The 9,340-nt window shown below is 41.5% G+C and overlaps 1 long non-coding RNA gene across 2 annotated transcripts; it reads right to left on the bottom strand.

Annotated features, from left to right (window-relative positions):
• Positions 1 to 708: 708 nt before the first annotated feature.
• LOC147756961 (uncharacterized) lies at positions 709 to 8,646 on the bottom strand. Of its 2 annotated transcripts, none has more exons than XR_015324367.1 (2): positions 5,330 to 8,646; positions 709 to 4,005 (listed from the first exon to the last, which is right to left on the bottom strand). It is a non-coding gene; the product is annotated as an uncharacterized LOC147756961 (long non-coding RNA). The 2 variants fall into 2 exon arrangements; XR_015324368.1 differs by having other exon boundaries at positions 709 to 4,338.
• Between the last annotated feature and the right edge of the window lie 694 nt (positions 8,647 to 9,340).

Consider the following 9,340-nt stretch of genomic DNA (forward strand, 5'->3'; position numbering starts at 1 on the left):
ACTGCAATACAAATAAAACCAGGCGGGTTTATCTAGTAAAGGACTTCATCTCATGTTATTACATAGTTGTGTGTTGTTCCCATTAGATAATTGCTTAGAGACAGATGCTCCACATGAGAAGCTTATTTCAAAAACGATCATCAGTCGGCCACTGCGATCATGACGAGAAACGTATATTTATTATATATAAGCAACTGGAAGTTGTTCATAAATTGCGTCCAATTCTACAGAATCTAGTCTATTAAAAATAACCCAGATCATTTTGTGCATTTTAGACGAATTTGTCGTTGTCTTTATTATTTTGTTGTTACTTATTATATACTAACGCTGTTAGCACTTAAAATTACGACAATGTTGTCTAAATCAGGTGCTCTCTGTAGGTATGCGCTATATCAAGTAACTAGAAAAACCAACGCAATGATCCAATGTAAATGAAACAAGCTTGCTCCATAATGTTTCTAAACAAATATGAAGATAAAATTGAGAATGTTGTTTCCATCCTAAACACTGATATGTTTTTTGCCGTACACTTATACATTTCGAAGTTGGGTAACAATGAATTCAGTATAGATTTTGTCAACATAAATGGGGCCTGCGGAGCTGATTACAATCTGCTACGGACTGAATTATTCACAAGTTATATATAATCACGATAATATTCCTTAGATTACTAAACTATTTTCAGGTTGAACGAAATACACACGGAGCTGCAAGTTACGCATATATTAACTTTATTTGCAAGAGGATGTTACAGTTGGAAGGTTTTACTGCAAAGACCATCCCAAACTTTAATAGAAGATCTACTAGAGTCCCAAGGGGCTGAACACCAGACAAATTCAATGCGACAGTTGTAGTTACCTTCCCCCCCCCCTCCCCCCGCTTAGGCTACAAATAAGGAACCTGGGCGATTCTTCAAGTTGCCTCCTTCTGAGTCCCTGGAGCCTTTGCCTTATCGTGTTGTCTGTTGCCGTTATCGTTGATATTGATTTATTTAATTTCCGCTAACGTTCTGTAAAAGCCTTGACAGCTGAGTGGTATAGCTGATGAGAAAACAAACATCGGCTGCAATGCGCACCGGCTGAGCCGACACGCACCTACTACCCGGAATGGATGTCTGAGGTTCAATGTTACCGTTAATAGCGATTTACCTACAATGGCTAAGGACATCCACTTCCATATCCTCCTAGGTAGCAGCTTCGCGCGGCTATGGGATGACTAGGATTGCCTAAAATGACAGGCGGTTGTTTCCGATCGGTATCATCAGTCTGAACTCGAAAATAAGAAAATGGTTGTTGCTTATTGTAGAATAGCTCTACACAGACCCGAATATCTCATCCACTAACGATGTAAATGTGAACATCTGAAAGTTTAAGGCCTAACACAAATATATAAAGCAACGATCACTTGGTATGCAGACTTCCATATTAGACAATTCAATATAGTCATAGAATATGTCATTCAATGTAGGCTATCAGTAACCTTATGCAGGAGAATTGACTGTTGGATCTTGGGCAGATTTTAAAGCTGGAAGGTACACGTTGACCCTGGAAATTCCATAGATCCCGATGAAGGGTTGGCATTATTCTGAACAGGCGTATGCGGCAACCATAAAAAATTGACGTGAATCCCATTGACGGTAGCTCTAGATCAGACGTTTCTATATGCATCTGTCCATTGTTAAATTTAAAAGCTCCAGGAGTCCCATTTCTCACGAACCTCAAGTCCCATAATACATATGTAATCTGGTTCACAAGAGCGAATGCAGTTTACAGATAGTGGATAGCTGTTCGGCATGCACGAAATTGACGCAGTCAGTTGATCTGCCTGGTGAGTGACGACCGTTGGTAGCCCTATTCTATTCAAGCCTGAGCCCTAGTTTTCTCATGCGTGGAGAATTTTCCAGGGTCTGAATTCCTCTGTGGCGGCCCACCAACAGCAGCTTGTTCCATCTGAGGAGTAGTTTCCTGATGTGCTGTATGCAAAGTCAGGCTGTGTTTATAGGGAACGCCCTTTGCACTTAAATTCTCGCTCTGTATATAGATAGGGTGCTGGCAGGACTCGCCGTCGCTTTGCGATTACGGGAAAGCTCCTAGTAATATTCGTCGACCTCTCTGTGGCTGGCGGTCGGCGGCAGAGTGAGCCGGCTGAGAGCCAGAAATATGAGCCGCACGAAGCAAGGAGAACGAGGTGGATTAAAGCTTAAAGATAGCCTGGTGCAGCAGAGGGATAGCGGCGGCGATCCGGAGGTTCGAGAAACGCTGTTTACCGCAGTCGAACAGTGCGACACGGCTGTTTCCCAGTGGGAAATGCAGAACTATACAACCTGCATAACTCCTCGCGGATGAGTCGGTCGTGGAGCCCTAGCCGGTTGGGAAATGCGGGATGGAGGAGGGGAACGAACAGCAGATAGAAAGAAAGAAAGAAATTCTAAATTGTGACTTGATGATGCAGAGGTAAGACGAAGGGTCCATGTAAAGACAAGAGACACGCGCAGCCCGCAATAATCAATATGTACACTGTACTAGTTAGTTAATGGTCAAAATATAATGTTAACTATTCTATATGTTAGGGAGTTGCCGTCAGACTATGACAGGCGTATTTTATAAATATGTTCCATAGAGAAAATACGCTACATGTATGAGTAGAACGTATTATAAGACGATGCTGCTGTTCAAGAAATTCTAAACGATAATACCGAAACAACATACCGGTTTATAGCATATAGTGTCAGAAGACTGTTATATTTTTGCATCGTTTCTCGTTGGCGTTTGTGTCCTTTTAAAGTACCATGCAAAAATGTTATTTTGATTAAAAGTGAAGGCTGTCCAAGTTTTGACGTCCACGTCGCAGCGCGTACGCTCGACGTAGACGTCAAAACTCTATATTCTAACGTCTACATTCGAAGCGAAAAGCTAAGTCGGAACAGGATTGCCCGTCTCGCTGTCTTCAGTGCAAGCCGTCATATGAAGGGCGTTTGCAGTCTGTCGGCTGTAAGGCAGGCTGTGGGCTGCAATTGGCACGATACACGTAAGTAGCAAGAACGATATGACGTCAAATGAGTTTAATGAATAAAAAAAAAAAATCAAACGACTACTTTTTCGCCAATTATATTTTATGCGAGAACAATATTCCTCTTAAATATAGAATTTTGGGCTCATTACATTATGGCAGCGAATAGATAGGTGTGCACTGTTGCTGGTTTACAGACAGCGTCTACGACAAGTGTATACTTGCATTACATAATAGGAAATATCTAAAAATGAAGCGCTGATTTGAAGCTATCGCGAACGTAAAGCTCACGTGCGTAGTTGAAACACCGCGTATCATATGTTTAAAATTAACTGAAAACAAAATTCAAGTTCAAAAAATCTTTCCCCATAATCATATGTTAGCCTGTATATCATGAGGCCATTAAATGTGATTCCCCCTTATACTCCAAGCCGATCTTGGCGTGATCCTCGAAACTTTTATCGTTATATTTTTTATTTTTCATGCTATAGGATAGAGGTCAAGCCAGAGATAATAACAAAAGGGGGTGCAAACGCTATATTCCTGTAGCTTGTAGTATATTAAAGCTGTCTGTGAAGCTTGAAAAGCCAGAGTAGAATATAACGAAATTACTAAACGGGCCGACTAGTTATTGCTAGATATCATGTCCAGTATCGGCGTAATGTGGCAAAAATGACTAGATAAATAAAATCTATTGTTATTTGAAGTAATTGTATATGTACCGTTTTCTCACTGACGCCACAACGCAGTGAATTTCGTCCACTGAATTTAACAAGGAGGGGTGGCCACGGCTTTATCTAAAGCGCTAATGAAAACATACTAGATAATAAAGCTTTTCGAAAGACTATCGTCATGGTTTATGTTATAGACAATAAACCAGGATTACTCGTGCTGCTACCATTGCTGCTGCTGTTGTACCGATTAAGGCTTGCATGATCTCATGCTTCTGTCCCAACTCCTGTCCTACAGCCAAAACGGAAGCGGGTAATCAGGACACTGTAAAACGAACGTCGCGATGGTATTGCAGTGAGATTCCATAGTATTATATTACATTATCTTACGATTTCTCAAGAGTTGGGAGCGACGCGGTACCCTCTGACGGCTTCGCTTTATCGGGATAAAACTTTGTCGTTTCCAGTGTACTTCAGAGTTTAATTCTGTATTTTCGGTCCGTAAGTTGTCCACCACTCGAACCACTGCACTAACTTAAACTTGATTTAGGCTCGCCTATAATGTACCAATCCTTTAAGCGAATCCTTCAACTCGGCCTTCAGCTTAGATTAACCAACGTAGTCCTCGTGATAGCTTAGTGGGTAATGTATTTGCCTGCTAACCTTAGAAACATGTTGTGGTTTAGGTTCCAACCTGGGTATAGATACACTTCGTTTTGTGCCAGGAGCCAGCCGTCTCACGACATACCTGACGGTGATACCGGACGTAAAAACTCGACACATAGAGAACTCAATTATTTGTTACAGTCAAAATACTTCAATGTTTTTGCTTACTCAAGCGTGACTTTCAACCGGTCTGCACAAAATTTGAAGGTGTTTATTATCGAGTATCCAAGCAATAACGTAATCAGACGTACGATAGTAAATAACAGCGAAGCTACTATGCCGACTGGCGCTATGCATATATTTCTCTGCCCTAGAGAAATTGTTGTTTCTGTCTACATTTATTTGCAGCAATCGTTATTATAAATATAAATTAAATAAATGATTATAGATCAGCGGAATGGGCATATTCCGAAATCTAATAAATGGGCGGTTTGATGAGAGCTTGAAGCGAACGGAGGCAAACTGTAATACATATTTTAATGCCTACTAACGCTATATTGATACGGTACACTGAGTAAAGCTTTTGGACAGAAAAGAAGCTAGCAAAAAAACTAGTAATGATAACAATAGATCGACAATAAGCACCAGCATTAAGAATGAGAAATGGTACTCTTCCAGTGAAGCGTGTCTGATTCGGGCTTACATATCGAGAAGCGGATCTATTTCAGAGGAAGCGGGAAAAGTAATTCGATGTAGTCGAGAATGCTTATTCTTTGACCTCGAACTACTTGTCACAGTGTAACAACACTCGCCGACATGGAAAGCAAACGTGAACGAAGTAACAAACAACAGACTATATAAATTAAGTTCACAAAATTATACATATATGTAGCCAGATAAAAAGGTATTACTACATGATTATATAATTCAACTATACAACAGCGAGAGAAAATAAAAACACCGTTGGAATTATTGTTGTTGCCTCAGTTGTCCGTGTCATCATCGTTACATGGTAGATAATTGATAGCCCGATGGCTACTTACCTCGTTCACTGACGACGATCGACTTGTGATGGCTGCATACGAACGTGACGAAGTTTTGCCGACGCCACTTTCACTCGTTTCTTTATCGCACCTCATCATCGCAAAACTGTGAACAGTCAATAAGCGCTCAGCTACTCAGGCGGATGGCGTCGTTTCAGCCCAGTGATAATGTTACGTCCGCTGTTTCTCTAGTGTTCTGATATTTCGAGGGACAGAAACCGCCACAGAAGCTAAGAGCGAAAGGCGACATAAATGCTCAGTCAGGGTGCGGCAGCAACAACCGCTCGTCAGTGTCGATGCAATGTTACGTGCGGCACGCAGGTACTCGGTCTGGCTGCATGTACCTGTCTATGGACAGATCTGCCGACGCGTGTGTGTCCTTGTCAAAATGACTGGCTACAATAACGTCTCGTTCTCATCCGACGACAGCAGTCGTCTCGATCACAACCATCATAGGCAATAGAATAGCAATTATATGTTAGAAAATGTTCTAAAAATAATAATCACAAAAAACTACTAAGCCGATTTATGAAGTGATTTACAGACTGTTCGTCACAGCTGGCCACTATACAGTCGCACAGATGCTAGTTTCGTCAACATAAATCATCACACAATACCCATAGTAATAGTATGCCTAGAGCTGCACGAATGAGCTTGCTGCTCCTTCTATGACTCCTACGAAACACAGAGCGCATAGATATATTCACTATTGGAAGTAAATAGAACATTAATGGAATGATACGAGATTGCAAATGATGACACAGAATTGCACCCATATGCTATCCATAGACACCAAATAAAAAAAAGCCACACTTGTATTTTCTTTCACTTGTGTTGTTTTTATATTGTGTTGATCTAATTTTTTGGATAGGCGGTTTCGGTAAGCTTTTAGGGACTTGACCGAGTTCTTCAGCTTTACCGCTTCAGACGGGGCTACGTAGTTTCGAAGACTGCATGCTGAGTCAGAACAACCCCAAAGACCAGTTCGATTTTCTGTTCGATGCCGTGGGGAGGTCGATCGGAAATAACTCTCTATACTGTCAAAATCTAGCCAGTTAGAACTCGATGTAGTCCTTATAAGTATACTGGGCAGAGTTCGCAATCTAGATGCAAACAAAACTATGTGCAACGATGTACAAGTTATCGATAAATCGCTACAACCTACCAAAAACTTAGGTTCCCAATATTGGGGCCGATATTGTTTGGATATTAGTCGTGGTAAAGGACAAAAGTAGCTTAGAAAGTATCGGCCTTCACACAGAAATCACGTCCGATTCGTCTTGCAATTTGCTGCTACAAAGCTCAGTGTTCTAGCGTAAGCTCCTGTAAGATGTCCTCTTCGACACTGACTGTTGGGTATATTAATGCAGTTGATCGATTACAATTATCGATTTATCATCACCTAATTAATGTTAGTTAGCCAAACAAATATAGTAACCCCTGTGACAAGAGCCGTTGGTATATTCAATTACTTTTGTCATCACTTGCTGTCTCAGCACAAAATCTTCGGCAAACCATAATAGTTCTCGAGCATCTGGATCAGTAAATTGCGTTTGAAGTTCGTGATGGACCTTGGTTGGCCTTATAACATGTAGTTTTGCTGTTAATTTCTTTTAGCCCCTTTACTCGCTTTTTCGCCTGAAGTAGGCCTCGGGAAGGCCGCAATAACTCATCTTGACGAATAGCTGATTTATTCGGCCGGTGGCAGGACGTATTTAGCGAGTTCAGTAAGGTCGAGTCAGCTCGGACGCTAACGGTGTTTGAACACGAAGAATCCGTCCGACGGCTTCGCTTGCTCCCTGTTCGAATTGTTGATAACTTTGAAACGACGAGTTACGTACTTTCGACGAGTATGTTTGTTTGCTCAAGGTACCTTATTAGCTTTGCACTAATCTTTATAATCAAAAACAAGATAATATCTTATATATATATATATATATTATTTTTCTTTACTCTCTTGTATTCTTGGCATACAGCAATACCCTCAAGGGTCCCATAATTTATGGAAACAGTTTACTATCTCACTATGCTGTTGAAACTAGATTTTGGTTCATAGGATCCATACAGCCTGTCCCTGGTTGAGGGCGTCATCGACTGGATTTACCAAATTCATGTTCCGTTAACACTTCGTTATAAAAGTAAGAGGGACACATAAAATAAATATAGACTCTATTGATATTCGTACTGTTATGCTTGGCGGAAAGTTTCATAACAAATAAGGCTGGACAGTATTGTTATATTAGAATTTGCAGTTTTTTCCGCAGACATTTGAGTGAGCAACAGCTTGCTAAAACCGATACCACAGATATCGGCAACCATTTCTCATACGATGGCAGTATCGAACTGGGTTCGGTGACGGTTGAACTTATTCACAGCTCATCAACTTCCTTAGAATCGGTGGACAAGCACTGTCTTGCTCGACGCCTTCTATAACTTAGAGGTTTCCTCATTCATACAAGGGTTATGTGTTTTCACAGCGGCGCCTGCCGTACTGAAGGTTCTGAGTCAGCATTGCTGGGGTTCCTCTCAAAGTGTACTCACTAACAGTTTCTCTAAATCCTATTATCTAACGCGTAATAATAAACATTCACAAGCGCGCTCACTAGAAGCTGCGCACAACTGATACGCGTCCATCAGCAATGAGAGACAATCCACCTGTCGTTAGGGGTGTAGTTGTCGCTGCAGCCGTCCGGCTAGATCTCTGTTTTCGCTCGGCAATCCGTCTGGTCTGATACTGCAACAAATGTGTTGATTGTCAGGAGGCTGTTTCTTAACGATGCATTGTTCAAGACTATTTCGAAAGCGTAATGCTACTCGTTGTACGGCTCGCTCATGCATAGGACCAACGCCTTGGACGTTAGTGCAAGAGCCTGCCATTCTTGTGTTCAAGGGCGTTTGCAGTCTTTTACAAAGTGTTCCAGGTACTGTTTGAGCATGAATAGGCCTCAAAAGAGGTGTCATTAGAGCTATAGCATTAGATGCGACATGAGCGTGCAGGAAGGAATTCGTCCATCCGGGAGTCTCATAGTGGCGTTGTTTTCTATTTAAATAGGATCACGTCTGGTCACCTGTACCGTAAGGTTTACACGCATATATTCACGTAGGGCTATTTTGCGACCAGTCTACGTACATACAACTACAGATCATTTTAGTACGATGTGTCGGGGCTAGCTGTTACGAATAAGTTTAGATCAATCTGGCCTCGCGCTCAGCTTGTTTTTTCAAATTTTTGCTCATAATTGCTGTTATATATCCGGGCGATATATATGTATATATTATTTATTGGCCTGCAAATTTCCCGTCACAAATAGCGTTTGAGTTTACTAACGTGATGGAGCACTTCGATATATTATCAGTTTACAAACTCGTTTATGCAACAAACAGCTACTATCTATGTTGTAAAAACTGTTAGCCAGAATCTATTGGTCGATTGGGCACAAGTCATGTGGACCACGATATGAGAAAGTATCATTTACGTTCATCGCAAATCGAAAATCAGCCACAAGATATGAGGGTGAGCTGCCCACGTCGTTGCCCTTCTGGTACAAAGCTGCTAGAATTGGCGCAGTAATCGATTTGTTATGTATGGCCTAATTGTTACACGTCGAACATCTTGCCGACGGGTGTATGCTGAACAGATTGATGGTATCAACACACAGATGGGATGGATTTAATCGAGTGGCGGGCGCTTTCGGACTCAGCAAAAGCAGTGTATAACGCCGATGAAAAGATTTTGGCCATTGCATACTATATAGAACACTCCAAGCCAGACGCACATGTATAGTATTAGAACTATGTATTCCTGTACAGCAGGGCCAGTTTCGAACGAGGGTACGGAACGTATCAATAAGTTTGTTTGTATTAGCGAAAGCAGATGCTCACTAGGAATAAATCCCTCTGCTATGACCCGTACACTTGGGCCTTTTAAGAGGGCCTAATAGATAATTAGGCGTTCAATTAAGGCAGCGAAGGCTCTACGAACAGCAGAACATCTTTAAGAGCTTTTCGAAT

Source organism: Varroa destructor, unplaced genomic scaffold (assembly GCF_002443255.2).
Source record: "Varroa destructor unplaced genomic scaffold, Vdes_3.0 BEIS01000003.1, whole genome shotgun sequence".
Classification (NCBI taxonomy): domain Eukaryota; kingdom Metazoa; phylum Arthropoda; class Arachnida; order Mesostigmata; family Varroidae; genus Varroa; species Varroa destructor.